Genomic DNA, 18806 nt, shown 5'->3' with positions numbered 1-18806 from the left:
GGAAACTCCATCCTTACCTGGTGTAAACCTGATCCTTATCTGGTCACTCCAGACCTACATCAATGTGGTTGACTCTTAACTGCCCTCTGGGCAATTAGGGATGGGCAATAAATGCTGGCCTAAGCCCTCATCCTGCGAATGAATAAAAATATTGGACTTGCTTAGTGTATACGTGGCAAATGATGTGCAGGTGCCAATATTGGACTGGGATGGGCAAGGTCAGAAGACACATGACACCAGATTATAGTCCAACAGATGTATTTAAAATCACAAGCTTTTTGAGTGCTGCTTCTTCATCAGGTGAAGCTTGTGATTTCAAATAAACCTGTTGGACTATAACCTGGAATCATGAGACTTCTGACCTTATACATGGTACACAAAAGGGGCCCAATGATCCATCATAAAATCCAATTTCAAAACAAGCTTCAGTTAGACAAATGACTCTCTGTTTTTTTTCTCTGTTAATGATGTTTAGTTCTCCTTGAATCTCCTCCATTAGTTATAGTTTAAATCAAGGCAACCTAACAAATGCTGAGCAGACAGCTATTGTGGCCATACATCTGTTTTCACTGATTGGGTCTTGCAGTATAATTTTATTGCTCAGTAATCTACACTTTTGTAACAACATTCATTGTGTTTCCCAACAACCTTTTGTGATTGATGCAGAGCAAAAGATCAATGAATGATTGTCTCATTGTCATGAACCTATACTGTACAGCTAAAAACAATTACAATTGACCAGTCATGTTCAAGTGTGCAGTTGACATAATTAGAAATTTAATGCATTGGTGCATTGACAGTATGAATAATGTTCAGGGAATTTCCATTGGATCTTAGAATTGGTTATATTGTTGCATCAAAGATTTATTGAAGCTTTGCTGCAACAACTATGTGCAATTCTGGTGTCCCTGCAATAGGAATGATGTCGTCAAATTTGAAAGGGTTCAGAAAAGATTTACGAGAATGCTGCCAGGGTTGGAGGGTTTGAGCTATAGGGAGAGGCTAAATAGGCTGGGGCTATTTTCTCTCAAGCATCGGAGGCCGAGGGGTGACCTTATAGAAGTTTTTATAATCATGAGGGATGTGGATAGGGTAAATAGACAAAGTCTTTTCCATGGGGTGGGAGTGTGAAAAACTAGAGGCCATAAGTTTAAGGTGATAAGGGAAAAATTTAAAAGGGACATAAGGGGCAACTTTTTCATGCAAAGGGGGTGCATGTATGGAACAAGCTGCCAGAGGAAGTGGTGGAGGCTGGTACAATTACAACATTTAAAAGGCATCTGGATGTGTATATATAGGATAATTGGGAAGGGTATAGAGAGATATGGGCCAAATGCTGGCAAATGGGACTAGATTTATCTAAGATATCTGGTCAGAATGGATAGTTGGACCAAAGGGTCTGTGCTGTACATCTCTATGACTTTATAACTATACCCATTTTGCGGAATTTTGCATACATGTTATCATTGAACTCTTCCTATCTTAAACAGTGGTATTAAAGCAAACCCAATGTTTTCAGTTTAAACAGGTATTCATTCACATAGGACAGTCCATTCAATCAAGAAGCATACAGCTTTCCTCTTCGTCATGAAATTTATCAGCAATAAGTACAATTTTACTGCAAATGGTAAGAATATTTACTCTTAATAAGTTAGCATTAACCCAGAAAAGGCCATCAAATTTTATTTAATTAATCTTGTGAAAACTTTTAATTTATTCATCTTCTTCTGAACTAAGTAACCTTTATTTACACCAAACTGTGCAAGATTGAAAAAAAATTATCCTTATTATAAACCATTAGGCACATTAGAGATTATATTGTGGAAATAAGCACCACAAGGGAAAGTATGCTGAAGTGCTATGGAAAGGCTTGTAAATCAAATTAAACACAACAGAAATTATTTTGAATTGGGCCAGATTAGATGAGCCTCTCAAATGTAGAAAATGTATGATAATAGGCCAGATTTTGCATTAATAGGCCAATGAACGACACCTGCCATTAGTTAGATTTATCTCTTTGCTCTTCACCTCATAGTTCTTATAGTGCATTAATAAAGACAGGGTATCAGGGACCTGAGTGTATAAATTGAGCACCAGTGTGAGCTAAGGATTGGAAAATAAACACAAGAGCTGAGATGGAGTGTGATTAAAGGGGATGAATTCAAAGTCAGGTCTGATACAGAAAGAAAAACAAAAGGAAAGAAAGATTAAATTCACATACAAAGTACGAAAAATGTAATCTTTTAAAATCAGCTTGAAAAGTTTAAACATAACAAAATAAAATATTTAATTTGTAAGAGTTACTTTCAGAACCAGTCAGGTTGATTGCCAATCATTGACACTGCTTGTTAAAAAGATATTCATGCTAGTATAACAAGATCTGATTTGATCGCGATTTTAATAAATTTAGGAGGTCCCTTTAAGGTGAAGAAAGGGAGGCTCAGGGCAAGATGTCACTATTGCAAATAAATAAGTGTAGCAGTACAGCTTAGACACCAATCTTTGGGATATTCACATTGAACAGTGCATCTGGCCTTCACCTAAGACTGCTGCACCACTTTCCTATATAAATATTAGTGATTGCAGTCAGACCTGCTTAAATGTTGACAATTTCTGGCCCATTATGTTTAAATTGCTCCAAGTGTAGATAACTGCATAAGTTCAATGTTTAGCCACTAGATTCAGAAACTAAACGGCAGGGTGTTTTAATATCTGGAGCAGGCTGTCCAAACATTTGGCTGGTACAACAAGCACTCTGTCCACTTTTGTAGTGCAAAATCGGACAGTTCAGCTAATGCTCGACTTAAGGAAAATAATTTTATGAAATGTTGCATTCCTTTCCGGCTGTGATTTTTAAAATTGTGATTATTGTGCAAGAAGCTGGTACTGCACGTGATACCACCTATGCATCTTTGACATTCATAATTTCTTTTCATCACAGTTTCTCACTTTATATTATCAGAATGTCAATGACACACTGAAGCATGGTTTCCATTGTTTTTCAATGGCCAAACAAACTAATTTTGAAGAGGTAACAAGTTTTGAGAATGCTGAAGGAGCTTTTCTTATATTTCAGGTAAGGGGATAGAATCGGTCACCAAAATCACTATCGTTTCTTTTGTAGTTGCTCCCTTATCTTCATGCAATTCTTAAATACCTATTCTTCCTTTTGAATGCATTTGCCACCTGAGTTAGCCCTGCAATTAAAATGGCCATTGTTAGATTCTGGGCAAAATAGGAGGGAAGCTGAAATAACAGCACAGAGGCCAGTATTCTGTCACCAAATCACTCTTTATTTACATGTGTACAGTACTCTGGATGTGACCAGCCAGTTCGGAGTCAGTCCTTGAAATCAGGAGACTATCTGAGTGTCCTGTTCATATCTGTCAGCCAGGGCTCCCTGATTGGCCCAGATTAACAATCCCAATCAAGGATCTTATAGTCAATAAGATCCGCCTGGTTCCAATCACTATAGAAGCCTTTTCAGCAATTTTCGTCACTTATCCATCAACATTCTTGTTGCGTGACTGAGATAAACATTGGATTCCGATAAATGAGTATTATATTGTAAAGTGCTACATTACACAGTTGAATTGCATTTAAATACTAAACACAATTAGTGTTTTTTTTAAATTTAATCAATAATGAACATTTTGTATTTTCGATATATATGAGTTACAAATAACATTTAGAAAATACATTACTCACTGAATTGTGGTAACAAGAAAGATCAAGACTCTTAAATATCACTTTAGCCTGCACATTTTACAGGCAATGTACAACCTCTTTTTTCTTGCCTCTTGAGGTAAAATATCTTGTTAATTCTCTGTGAGCTTAATGAATCAATATGCTTCAGAGAATTACACTAAATGTAACCTTGTCAATCAGCCATACATTGGAATAGCACAATTATCACATTAAAATCCAGATCATCACATTTGAATTTATCTGGTTAGAATATACAAATCTCTCACAATATTAGCAAAATCTCTCACACATGTCACCTGGCTGCTTGGTTTGCTGCCACAGACAGATTTGGCAATGTTATATAAAGTATTCTCCACATTACGGATGAATACTGTGAATAGCAGGGAACTCAGAAACAGGGGCAAGACAAAGCAGATGTGCAACGTTTGAAGCAAATGTCAAAATGCCAGAAACATTCCGAAGGTCAGGCAGTATCTGCAGAAAGAAAAAAATGTAATATTTGATTATGTGACATTAATCTGCAAAATTCGATACAGTACTCATTTAACTTATGAGCCTTTTACAGGTTTGCATTGTCTCTGTCGATAATAAAATTGTTAAATCCGATCACCTAATTTTTAACAGTTAATTAATGAGCCATATTTTGCTGTAGCAGAGATTCAATCAGTGTTTTCCATAAACTAAACTTGTCCTTACAAATTCCGAGCTCAAAAAGCCTTTGATTTCTACCAAATAGATGGAGGAGATGATATTGGGGTGATATTTGGGTTGACAGTGTACACTGATGGGCAACATAATTTTCTGAAGGATTCTATGAGATTTAGGATACCCTGGCTAATTAAGGGTGACAGGCAGACAATAATGTCACAAGTTCACACGCTGCACCATTTATAAACACACATATAAGAACTCAAGAAATTGGAGTAGGAGGAGGCACTTAAGCATTTAAGCCTGCTTCAGCATTCAATGAGATTATTGTGGCAAATCCACAAACATCCATTCCATCCACTATTAACGTTAATTAGCAACAGCATGCTCAATCTACAAGATTCATTGCAGAAATTTGCCAAAGATTCTTTGACAACATCTTCCAAACTGCTTCCACCTAGAAGGACAAGGGCAGCAAATATGTGGGCATACCACCTGCAAGTTCCCCTTCCAGTCACTCACCATTCCTTTACTGTCACTGGGTCAAAATCCTGAAATTCCCTCTCTAAGGGCATTGTGGCTCTACTTTCAGCATGTGCACTTTAGCAGTTCAAAAAGACAGCTCACCACCATCTTTTGAAGGGATGGTCAATAAACACTGACCAGCCAGCAATCCTTATGACCCATGAGTGAATTAAAAAAAAACTCTTCCCAATATTGATTTGACATGGTATAGCATAGAACCGAAGGGAAACACAATTTAACTGTATAAATGATACATTAACTTCCCCACAAACTCTCTCCTCTCAAGAACCTTGTCTTGCCTTCAATAACTGCTGTGGATCTGGGGCAATATTTCTCATCAACTGCACTTCACTTTGGTCCCGATCCTCTGTCTTAAAACATGAAAGTCACTTCTTCCACACTCAGCCTGCAGACAGCTTCACAGTATAGCCTCTAGTTCTCTTCCTAAATCAACTATCACTTACTTTGAGTAAGTATGATTGTGAGCCTCAGTGAATGCCACGCACTGTTGGTAAAGTTGAAAGGAAGTAGGAAAATACTTGATGAATAACTGTTTTAATCACCTATCCCATCCCCATTGATCGATCCAACTGCCCATATTTAGTGGGATAATGTTAAGAAGCCCACTTTACTAGTCACCCCACATTCAGTTTCCAACATCATGAGTTTGGTAAAATTCTGATCAACATTGTTGCAAGTGCAAACTGATTACAATACAGCAAAGAGAAGCCCATAACTAATGAGATTTCAGAGTTGGGAAATAAATACAAGGAAAGAACGAGGAACAAGTTGAATCAAAGGGGGTGAATTAAATGTCAAATTAGGTACAGCACAGCAGGTCAGGCAGCATCCAGGGAACAGGAGATTCGACGTTTCGGGCACAGGCCCTTCTTCAGGAAGGGCCTGTGCCCGAAACGTCAAATCTCCTGTTCCCTGGATGCTGCCTGACCTGCTGTGCTGTTCCAGCAATAAAGTTTCAACTTTGATCTCCAGCATCTGCAGACCTCACTTTCTCCTCAAATTAGGTACAGAAAGCGAAATGGGGGAAAGAGGTTGAGATAAGAGGCTGAAAATACAGATTACAAAGCAAAAAGAAGCATTGTTGAGTTTTAAATCTGACATTTTAAAGAAGTTGACTAATAACTTTTCAAAACCTACAGATTGAAGTTGATTATCAGTCAGTAATGATTATGTGATAAAAGGGTGCTTCAGTGACTAATTACTAACCTGAAATATCTGTGGCGAGTTTAGTTTATACCTACTCCTGAACGCCACAACTTAATGACATTCAATGTGAGCCTATGCCCAGGCAGATACCGAAATGCCAGTTTTTCAATTAAGCTAATTGAACAGTGGCACAACTCAAGCAGAAACATATGGATATTAATATTCTGCCACACCTGAGGTTGTTGTAACACTTAGACTAAAATAACACCAAGGGCCATTTTTCTGACCAAATTTGTTTCAGGAAATTTTCAGAGATTTTCCTCTGAAACTAGTGTTTCTTTACAATGACATGCTTTGACAGACATTGCAAGAGCTTCTCAACATTCTCTTTCATATTGTTACACTTTCACATATTAAGATTCAAGAAAAATGCGAGTAATATTGAGATATATATGAATTGCTTTAACTGTCATAAGTGTTAATAAATAATTCTTTCAATGTGGCTTGCAGTTGTACTTCATCATGTTTGACCCTAAAATCTTATGCATTATTCAGTACGTTTCATTAGCACTATTGTATTGTATGGCAGTAACATTTTTTTTCTGCTGAATTCATCATCAAGATTGATGCAGAAATAATTCCACACTGTTTGTCTTGTTCCTTTCAAATCTGGCAGTGTGGGAGGATCTGCAATAGTGTAGTCAACGGAGACATCAGTAACCATTCTTTTTGTGTTTGACAGCTTTTGTCAGAGACACAAGGATGCAAGGTTAATGTGAAGTATTTTGCAGTAAGTGAACAGAAGAAATTGCAGTAAATTGAAGAGAAACAAGCTGAATAATCTTTATAAATATAGAACTATGTCATTGCATGAGAGAACACTTCCATAGGTACAAATTTATTGCACTATAGCTTCTACTATACCACACTGAATGGAGTATTTTCAATTTGCAAAGAATGTCAAAAGATCTCAAGTAATATACAATTGAAAATTCAATTCTCCAAATCAATGAGAGATTTGCTGGTAAATGTTACTAATGTTGTTTGAACCATTAGAAATAACCTACCTTGAGAGTGCACAATTTATTTTGATGGCAGAGTGGTTGCTAACTTGTAACTACTGTTCATTGTTTATTTATTCATGGACCCATTGTTACTCAGAACTGTATTGTCCTTTTGCTATGATAAAAGCTATAAATATTCTGCAATTTTAAAGATCAGACGTAATTGATTCATCCAATGAAACAAATGTAGCAATTTGTGTTTCTAATATAAATTTTAAAATATTTTTCAATGCAGACTTTAGCAAATTCTTAACAATAATTGGAGGAACTGGTATTGGACTGGGGTGGACAAAGTTAAGAATCGCACAATACCAGGTTATAGTTCACCAGATTTATTTAGAGGCATTAGCTTTCAAAGTGCTTTTGAACCACCTGATGAAGAAGCAACACTTTGAAAGCTAGTCCCTCCAAATAAACCTGTTGGACTATAACCTGGTGTCATGTGATTTTTAACTTCATAACAAGAAGTGTGTTTTTTTTTTCAATTATATTTTGATTTTCTTAAGTAAATAAAAATGTGAAGTAGATTAAAAACCGAAAGAACTGCAGATGCTGTAAATCAGAGACAAAAATAGAAATTGCTGGAAAAACTTGGCATCCGTGGAGAGAAATCAGAGCTGGCCTTTCGGGTCAAGTGAACCCAGTTCTGAGGAAAGGTCACTTGACCTGAAACATTAACTCTGATTTCTCTCTATAGATGCTACCAGATCTACTGAGCTTTTCCAACAATTTCTATTTTTGTCTGTGAAGTAGATTAATCTGGAGAGCAAGAGAAAATGGTTAAAAACCCACATACTGACACAATTGGGTGATGACTTAGCAGCCTTTTGTTTTAAAACATGCAATGGGAAGACAACATCAAATTTATGTTTTGGGAATGGACTTTCATTTTGTCTGAAGTTCAACAAACAAGTCTGATTGCTTATTATATTAGGATTCATTTTGAGGGCTGTTTTTCACGAGCGAAACAACCTAATCTAAATTTGCAAGATAACTGGTGAGAATATATTTAGGATACTGTTAGTTTACGTAATTGTATATACATTTGAGCCTTACTGTGAAAGGAACTTTGATTACAGAGGTGATTTCAAAGGATAATTAAGAATCAGTCATATTGCTGAGCATCCAGGTTAGGCTCTGGAAGGACAGCAGATTTCCTTCCCTGAAGGACATTAATGAAACAGATGGGTTCCTAAGGTAATTTGCATGGTCACTATTATTGAGTATCATGATATCATGATGGATCAGAACCCTGAAATACTTATAGAGATACTGAATCTTTTATTCCAACATCTGTTCTTTTTTAAAAGAGGACTGCTAAAGCCAAAAGATGATGGCAGATGTAAATTTCGTGATTGCCTGTCAGAATCCTAAATGGACTCATGGAACAGCATCACATTGGGCACCATTGTTGGGATTGTGAGTGGTGAGGAGGATGTAAAGAGCATCCCAGATGGTTACAAGAAGGTGAGTGAGTGAGCAATTATAGATACCGTATAACATAGATAAGTGTAAAGCTGTCTAGTTTGGTAGGAAAAACAGAATGGCAGAGTCATTAAATGAATATGGATTGGGAAATGTTGATATATAAAGGGACCTGTGTGTCCTTGTGCACCAGTCACTGATAGTAAGCATGCAAGTGCAGTTAGGAATGCAAATGGTATGTTGCCTTCATTGCAGGACGGTTGAATACAGGAGCAAGAAATTTTACTGCAGCTGTATACTGGCTAGGTGGAATCATATCTGGAGTGTTGTGTGCTCTTGTGTCTCTTTAAGTAAGAAAAGATATACTTGCCATGGAGGCAGTGCCACAAGTGTTTACCAGACTGATTTCTGGGATGGCAGGTTTACCGTATAAGGAGACATTGGGTCAACTGGGTCTGTATTTACTGGAGTTTAGAAATATGAGAAGGGATCTCACTGAAGCATATAAATATTTTACAGGATTAGACAGACTGGATGCAGCGATGCTGTTTGTTAAAGTGAGGGGGCTCCAGAACAAGGGGGTTATGGTCTCAGGATATGCAGTAGGCTATTCCAGACTGGGACAAGGAGAAAGTTCTTCACTCAGAGGGTAGTAAAGCCATGGAATTCTTTACCACAGTAGACTGTGAAGGTCAAGTCACTGAATATACTTAAGAAAGATATACATTTGTGGATGCTAAAGGTGTCGAGGTGGGGGTGGCGGTGGTGGTATGTGGAGAGAGCAGGAGTACATGTTGATATAGAGGATCAGCCATGATAACGTTCAATGTGGAGTGGGCTCAATGGGCCAAATGTCTATCCTTGTATCTACTTTCTTTGTTTCTATGTCACATTAGAGAGTCAGGGAAACTTCAAACAGAAAGAATAAAACAGAAGAGATAATGAGAGGCTGACTACCCACCCTCTCTCAGCTGGAAACCATCTCCTGTAAATATATTTATGTTTTACTTTTTGAGGAATATACAACAAAAAGAATAAAGACTAAATGCAGCTGCTGGCCCGTGTGTATTAGTGACCTAACATGCCAGTGTGGGAACTAGTGTGCTATGAAGATCATAGTGTTGCAGTAGTGATTAAATACAGTAAAATAGGAAGAGACACTCTTGCTCTGAGGGTTGCCATTGGAAACAACCAGAACAATAGAATTTCAATCAATTTACAAAACAAGAATCTCAAAACTGACTGCTCAACTACCAACATCAGTGCTATTGGTACCATCCAAAATAATCACTGCAATGTTCTACTAATGAATCTTCACAAAAGATTCAAAACCTGATCCGTATATCTAGGTCTAGCGTTCATCTATTTTGGGACTTGCGTCTTAATCCTAATCTGTGTTGTATGAGTATTACAATATTATTTCTTCTCACAGTTAATAACTAATGAACTCACTTTTTTGTAATTCAAGAATCCTTGGTTAATATAGCTCCGTTTAAAACAAACATTAATGTGAGTGTGGGAGAAAGATATCCACAAGGGAAGGGATCCATTTTAAACTACCCTAATCATGACCAACCGAGGAGATGGGTGAATAAAGAAGGAGAGCCATTTCAGTGCTCCTCACTCGGACGCTTAACGATTTGAAACTTCCTATCTGAAACAATAAAACATTGGGGAACTTTGCCTGAGACTAACATTTTAGTCCATCTTATTCTTTTTAAAAATTATTCTCTCATCTGCGGTTATAGTCTGCTTTCTGGGCCAGAGTTTATTGCCCATCCACAATTTGTAACTTCATACCCAGTCAACTGCTCACTTAACCATTACCATTGAGACAGGAGATTAACACTGGTTCAATGAGGAGTGCATGCCAGGAACAGCACCAGGACAATGCCTAAAAAACAGGTTCCAAGTGATCCTAATAATGATGAAATTACAGCACCAGACTGCATGAATGCAATGCAGTAGACATGGGTGGAGCTGAGCAATCCTACAACCACCAAGTCAGACCAAAGCTCTGCAGTCTTTCTGCATCCAGTCCTAAATGATGGACTACCAAACAATGCAGACACATTTGTAACCATCATCAGCCAAACATGCCAAATGAATGATCCATCCTGGCCTGCTCCTGAGGTCTCCCACGTTACAGATCCTATACTCAGCTGATTCAATCTCACTTGATATTAGGAAATAGCTGCAGACACTGCATACAGCAAAGGGTTTCATCCCTGACAATGTTCAGGGAGCAGTGCTGAAGATTTGTACTCTAGAATGAGCTATAACCCCAAGCAAGCTATTCTGATAATTTAACATGCTGACATCTACCTTACAATGGGGAAAATTGCCCATCTGTGTTGTGTCCAGAAAATGGTCAAATTCACCACAGTATGAATTACCAATCATCAAAATGATTGGTGAATGAAACAAAATAAACTTGACCATACTACTAAACAGCTCTTACTCAGCATTAAGCTTTTCACCAATGCCCAGTTTGGGTTTTATTAGGATCGTTTGATGGCAAAGCTTACACAGGCAAACGTGAAAGACCATACTGTAATAGTGTCCTTACCTCTGTGTCAGGAGACCCATGTTCAATTCCAGAGATGTGTTTTAGCATCTTTGGTCGGGTTAATTTAAAATATCTACAGTTGAGAGTGTGGTGCTGGAAATGCACTGCAGGTCAGGCAGTATCTGAGGAGCAGGAGAGTTGACGTTTCGGGCAAAAAGCCCTTCATCTGGAACCTATCTACAGTCAAGCATAGGTCAAAGAATTGCTTGATAGGTGGTCAATGAAGTAAACTACTTTGACCTGGATGATGTTATGTTGTTGGAGCTACACTCACCCAGATAAATGGAAAGCATTACATCAAAGGGCTGAGTTATACCTTATAGATGGTGCGTAGGCATTTGGAGAGTCAGGAGGTGAGTTATTTTCCCAAACTTCCCAGCTACTGATCTGCTCATGTAATCACAGTGTTTACATGTTTGGTTCAGTTTAGTTTCTGGTCAATGGATGTTGATGGTGGGAGATTGTGAAGATAATGCCATTGAAAATTAAGGAAAGTTAGTTAGATTCTCTCTCTTGATGGAGATCATCATTGTCTAGTGCTTCTGCGTTATCCATGTTACTTGCTACCAATCAGCCTAAGACTTAATGTTGTCCACATCTTACTGTACATGGCCACAAACATCTGCAGTACCTGAATCCCTAGAGAGTAGAAAGAGGCCATTCAGCTTAATGAGTCTGCACCAACCCTCTAAAGAGTATTCTACCCACACGCACCCATCTTAGTCCACTAACCCTGTATTTAACATGGCTAACCCACCTCAACTGCAAATCCCTGGACAGTATGGGACAATTTGGCACGGCCAATCCATCAAACCCGATGTCTTTGGAATCATGTACAATCATCAATGAATGTCTTCAGTTCTGATCTATGATGCATGGAAGATCATCAATGACTCAATTTTAGAGGTTTAAGCCAAGCATACCAGCTTGAGGAGCTCTTGCAATGAAGTCATTGAATGAGATAATGTGCTAAGCATGATTCCAACCAGCAAAGAGTTTTCCTCGAGTTCCTATTGACTTCAATCTTGCTCGGAATCTTTCATGCCACATTCAGCCAAATAATGCGGTGATGACAAAGGCAGCCACATTCAACTCAACTGACGAATTCAGTCATTTGATCCACATTTGGATCAAGGCTGTGATATGGAACTGAAACTACGTATTATTGAGCAGATTATTATTGCATAAGTATGACTTGATAGCACAATTGTGATATTTTGCATCACTTTGATATTTCAGAGTAGACCATTGAAGCAGTAATTGGCTGGATTGTATTTTCCTGCTTTTTTGTGGACAGGACATACCTGGACCATTTACCATACTGCTGGATAAATGCCAGTGTTATAGGTGTATTAAGACAGCCTGGCTAAGGACATGGCTAGCACTGGAGCACAAGTCTTCAGGGCTTGTCTCCCTTAACCCCTCTAGTTTTCAGAACTTCCTGTTTACCTGCTGAGTTTTTCCAGCGATTTCTGCTTTTGTTTCTGATTTACAGCATCCACAGTTCTTTCAATTTTTACAAGTCATCAAGTTATCTTCAGCTGTCGCTTAATATCACATGGAATTTATCAAATTGGCTGAAGATTAACATCTATGATTCTGGGGGACCTCAGAAGAGGCTGAGATAAATCATTCACTAATACTTCTAGCTGCAAATGCTTAATCTTATCTTTCGCACTGACATGCTGTGTTGCCCCTTCATTCATGACCTCCACCACCACAGATGCATAGTGTTAGCAATCCACAAAATGTAGTGTAACAACTAAGAGCAGAAAAAACAAGAGTAGAGATGTACTGCTGAGGTTTGCATATTGTGAGCAGTTTTGAGCCCTGTGTCGAAGGAAAGAATTGCTGGAGAGGATCTAGAGGAAGTTGATAAGAATGAACCTGAGGATGAAGGGCTTGTCATTTCAGGAATGTTCAGGAACCCTGCATCTGTACTCAATGAAGTTTAGAAGGATAAGGGGGATCTGTTTGAAATTTACAGGCTACTGAGGCCTGGATAGAGTTGATGTCGGGATGATGTTTCCACTAGTAGAAGAGACTAAGAGCAGGGGCACAGCCTCAAGATCAAGGGATGACCATTTAGAACTGAGATAAGGGGGAATTTCTTTAACCAAAGTGTAGTGATTCTGTGGAATTCTTTGCCACAGAGGGGTGTGGAGGCCAAGTCATTGATTATACTTAAGACTGAGTTTCTTGATTAGTACGGTGTTCAAGGTTTAAGGAGAGAAGGCAGGAGAATGAGGTTGAGAAATGTATTAGCCACAACCGAATGGCTGAGCAGATTGGGTGGGCTGAATGGTCTAGTTTGTTTCCTCCATCTTACCGTCTTATGGTCAAACTCACCAAGCATCCTCTGACTGCACCTTCCAAACTAGGCACCTCAACCACCTCGAAGGTTAAAGGCAGAAAATACATGGGAATGCCACCACCTACAGGTTTCCCTCCAAGGCACACAGTATCCTGTATTGGAAATGATACTGCCACCCCTTTACTGTGAGGTCAAAAACCTGGTACTTGCCTCCTCACTGTGCTGTTCAAGAATGCAACTCACCACTAGCAATTTAGGGTGTGTGATAGATGTCTTGCTCAGATCTCATGAACAAACAACAAAGAAAATATGTTTTACATCAAGTGAAATCTTGATCCTGAATTTTGATGTGATATGTGATATTTGGTGCATGACTTTCATTTGTATATCAATTTTCAGCCAATACTATGCTATCACTGTTGTACTCACACAACAGCAGCCTGCTTTTCTTCACAAAGAACATTAGAGTTATAGTTGTGTTTGAAATCTTGTAACTATCCAGCATGGAAGTTGTCTGCTGATTTTAAAATGATCCTGTTGTCGGTATTCAGTGTTTTTATCTGGGGATCTATATGTGCAATTGTTTGACCTTTCTGACCTGCTGCAGCATTTGATTCAAACAGAGGAACTGGAAGCCAATGTGTAGCTTGTACCACTGAATCGAGTGGTTGTGGTAATAGTAAAAATAGCTGCACAGGAAGGGACAATGATGCTTAGCTCCTGTGGGATGTAGGATCTTCAAGTGACAGATGTTAACTCAGACAAACACCATTTATGTAAAACTAACACAATTAACTTGAGCTCAGAACTTGAGATGGAGTTGGACAGAATCTGAAACTTTTAGGGAACAAGTTTCGAGTGTGGAGATATTAATAAGAATAAGAAATCATTGATCACTGTTCTAGGATATTTTCATCATTCGCATATTGATTGGGAGACAGAGGAATTAAACTCTATAATAAATTGAATCCTAAAATTTGTGCAGGGCTCTCTGCTCAAGCAATATGTTAGCTGAATAATCAGTGATGTTGCTAAATTTAGCTATCATTGATGTGAATATATAATGTTACTAATTTCAAAGTAAGTGACCATATTGAGTGTAGTAATTTGAATACATGTAAAGCCTAAATAGAAAAGGGAAGATTTAGTAAAACTAAAACAAGGCATTGTACTGGAGTAGATTTCAGAAGGCTGGGAGGATGATTTATTAAAGAGCTAGGGAGCTCAGGAAGTTCAAAGTCAGCAACAGCATTGAAATCAATCGACATGGGTATTCCTAATAATCTGGGCTTTCCATGATTGCAGATTGTCTGGTCGATCACATCTGCTTTATGTAAATGTAAATGTAGGCAATGGTATAAAGTGGTTCATCAACACCTTCTTGAGGGCACTCGAGGATGGGTAATATATGCTGGCCTAGCCAGTGATACCCATATCCCATCGAAGAATAAAAAATTCGAACAAAAAGGACAAGTGTATCCTTTAAGGGAAGATTGCCTTCATGGATTTGCCTACATCTAATGTTGAATGTATTTGGCTTTTCTCTGCTTCAAAAGTTTCAGGTTCCTCCCTGAAAGACTGATTTTGCAGAGGTGACTAATCACTGTAGCATTAGCCTTGTGGATTAGATGGTACTCACAAGAAGTGATTGAGAAAGAGTTTGGGCAGCACGGTGGCTCAGTGGTTAGCACTGCTGCCTCACAGCTCCAGGGACTCTGGTTCAATTCCTGCCTCGGGCAACTATCTGTATGGAGTTTGCACATTCTCCCCATGTCTGCGTGGGTTTCCTCCGGGTGCTCCGGTTTCCTCCCACAGTCCAAAGATGTGCAGGTTAGGTGAATTGGCCATGCTAAATTGCCTGTAGTGTTAGGTGCATGGGATAAAATGTAGGGGAATGGGTCTGGATGGGTTGCTGTTCAGAGGGTCGGTGTGGTCTTGTTGGGCCGAAAGGCTTGTTTCCACACTGTAGGGAATCTAATCTAAAACATTGGAGTTGACAAGATTACCAAATCCTTTGAGCAGGATAACAAACCTCTTTATGAACCATAATGAGTTGCACTGTCTTACATAGTTAATTCATAATTCATATTTGTTGGCAGATTCAAGTTTGGAAGATAGTGAAAAAAAACTATTTATTTCAAAGATTATTGAAAAACCTGGAATGGTTTCTTTGAAAGAATTTGTTAAACATTCATTATGGAAATTGGAGATTTTTCTTAACAAGGCTTCCTAAAAATCATTTGACTGGTAATAACTGCTTGCTTTGCTGTCAATCCCTGCTTGGGCTGTTTGAACAGTGATTGGTTTGGAAAGAATGCTTTGGTATCCACAATTAGTTGGAAGACAAAAATTCCTCTAGGAATGGCTGTTCGGCTGATCTCTCCCATTTCAGAAAAGAGTTCTCAGTTCAAAATGAAACCTATTTGTTTTTCTGAATGAGTGATTGTAGAAACTTCTCCAAGTTGTAGATCCTGAGTAATCTACAACTGCAAGACTTTGGAGACAAGTGTGGGTGTGCGATTCATGATTTGACTACACATGCCAGGACATCATAATGATAGACTTTGGAACATGCTAAACTTTGCCTTCAAGAATAGCCATTAGCCAAAATGTTTATTTCAGAAAGTCAATTTCTGCTGATGTCGGTTTGTTTTTTCTCTTTTCCTGAAGAATGTGTGTGTGTTTGTTTGTGATTTGAGGATACTTAGAAGATAAGCAATTACTCTTTGAGATTACTGTGCAATTTAACCACTTTTGCATCTTCACTGACAACTGTAAGTTTTGGTTTTCATAATTTTCCGCTACTTGCATTTGTTAAGAAACTTAGCTAATAGATCTTTTATATTTAAAACTTTAAACAGATAAGCTATTTTGGTCATTGAGAAAACATTTTGGTAATTGAGAAAACATTTTTAACTTATGTTGTGTTCTGTGGAATAGTGGGACTAGAACAACAGTGAATTCCTTCAGACTCAGCTGTAACAACTGTCAGCTTTAAAGCTTCAATCAGTGCAGTATTTCAAGCCTTTGTATGTGAATATGCAGGCTCTCATTGCCTGTTAACACTTGTTCCTCTCTTTACATCCTTCTTAATAGGAAGAATTTACATCTAAAGAAGATACCCTGTAGCTGACATTCCAACCCCCAGCCCCAACCCAGCCCCCCACCCCCCCCCACACCCTACACAAGATGTACTGTCACACACATATTACAAACCTCTCAGGCAACAGGCTGGAGATTGGAATCTCAGATGGATAGATAGTAAGGTAGAGGAGCCTCTGAGTACACAGGTAAATTATCAGGGACTGGTGCCAGGCCAGGCCAGCACATAAAAGAGATAAACATAAGTTAACATCCATTTGCTGACTCTGGAAAGGATAGGGATTCTGAAATCTGGTATCCAGTCATGAAAAAGGAAAACTGCATGAGGCAAAATAGAGAGCTGCTATTCTCTCTGGTTGGTAGGTCTCAGTCATATGCAAGATTCTCATGCATATTGCAGCAAAACCCTGGACCTACCGAGGCCACCTCAGCCATTTTAGATATGAATCCAACAGTGAGTTTAATGATCTTCCACTTAATGACATGGCTCCACAACCACAACTTATATTTATACAGAATCTTGAATGTAATAATAAAACATTGCAAGGTGCTTCACAGGCGCATTATATAACACAGAGTATATAGAAGATATTCAGATGGACAAACTTTTCCAAATGAATAGCTTTTTGCCAAGTGTTTTTAAGGATAAAAGCTAATTGGAGAGACATGAAGAGGGAATTTCGGAGTTTGGGGCCTAGGCAACCAAAGGTTTGGCAATCAAATAGTGCTGCAATAATGATTGGGAAGGCACAACAAGTTAGAATTAGAATGTAGGTACCTTTAAAGGCTGTGAAATTGGAGGAAATAGTAGAAATAGAGACAGTTACGGCTATGCAGGGATTTGAAAATGAGAATTTTCAAGTCAGTGCTTTGGTTGACTGGGAGCCAAAATAGGTCAGCAAGAAGTGGTGACAGGAGCGTCAGACTTACTCTGAGTTAAGACACAAGCAATAATGTTTTGGATGACCTCATGGATACAGAGGGTGGTAAGTGGGAGACAATCAAGAGTACGATGGAATAGACCTATCCAGGGGGCATGGATGAACTTTACATCGGAATTACTGGTGGTGTGGCATTTTAAAGGCATGTTAGCTTGGTTAGCATTTGTTCCCAAGTAGTCATGTGCCTGCCATGGTGGAAAAGTTGAATTCTGCTTCAGTATGATAAAACATAGCTGGGCATTGAATGAATGGAACTTCTTAGTGTCAGAGAGTCATAAAGTCATACAGCATGGAAATAGACTCTTTGGTCCAACCAGACACTGCTTACCATAATTCCAAACAGTACTAGTCCCACCTTGGCTCATATCCCTCCATAGATTTCTTATTCATGTACTTATCGAATTGTCTTTTAAACATTGTAGCTTTACCCACATCCATCACTTCCTCTGGAAGTTCATTCCACATATGAACCACTCTTAACAAAATCTGGTCCTGCATTACCCTGATGGTAATGTAAGTCCATTCAATAGCACCAGGTACTTGATAATAATGCACATTGTTCCAAATTCAAAATGATCCTTCACTTTGGCTATTTTCACTAATTGAGAGCATGTGGTACTGTTTCCCCCTGGCAATTGTCATTCTGTCTGACACAGCTCTTTAAACCACCTTGGTGCACCTCAGCGGCTGAAGCAGTACTGCTAACACACCCACACAATGTTAACATTACATCCAAGTTTTTAAAAAAGTTGAATCCTCATCATTTTAAGTTGATCATAATTTTTCTGTTATGTTATGGTATAAAGTAAATGCATGATGCAAGCACAAAATGGGAGCACCAAACAACACTGTCTCAGAATTGATAGCATTTGGTTACAGCTTGCAGAAATTGGCCTAAATGGTGCATTTTCAGTTCAACACCAGCCTCACAAATGGTCTAGTACCAATTCAGCTTCAAACAGAGAGTGTATATAATGGCAGGGCATTTAGAATTTCATTCGTGAGTTTTAGGCTGAGGATGAATCCTTCATTAAAATGTTTACTGTAAGGATTTGGTGATGAGGTCTGCTGCAAGAAACGGTAAACTTCATCGATCGTATCTCTCAGCGTTGTGAGTTTTTTTTTTGGTTTTAAGAAGTGCTGTGTCTTCGCCAGGCCCTTTCTATTGTAAAGCATCAGCGCAGGATTAGGCACGTGGCCATTTTTCAGAGCCGGTGTAATTTGACAGAAAGCATCCTTGTTGCCAATCCTCCTATGGAGTGGATTTTTTTTTCCAAAACGATGCAAGCGAGAGAGCAGGCTGTCTGCAGAAAGTAAAACATTGCTTCATAGTGAAACCACAG

This window comes from Chiloscyllium plagiosum, unplaced genomic scaffold (genome assembly GCF_004010195.1).
Source record: "Chiloscyllium plagiosum isolate BGI_BamShark_2017 unplaced genomic scaffold, ASM401019v2 scaf_3564, whole genome shotgun sequence".
NCBI classification, from domain to species: domain Eukaryota; kingdom Metazoa; phylum Chordata; class Chondrichthyes; order Orectolobiformes; family Hemiscylliidae; genus Chiloscyllium; species Chiloscyllium plagiosum.
The sequence above is the reverse complement of the archived record's forward strand: the minus strand, read 5'-3'. Positions refer to the sequence as shown.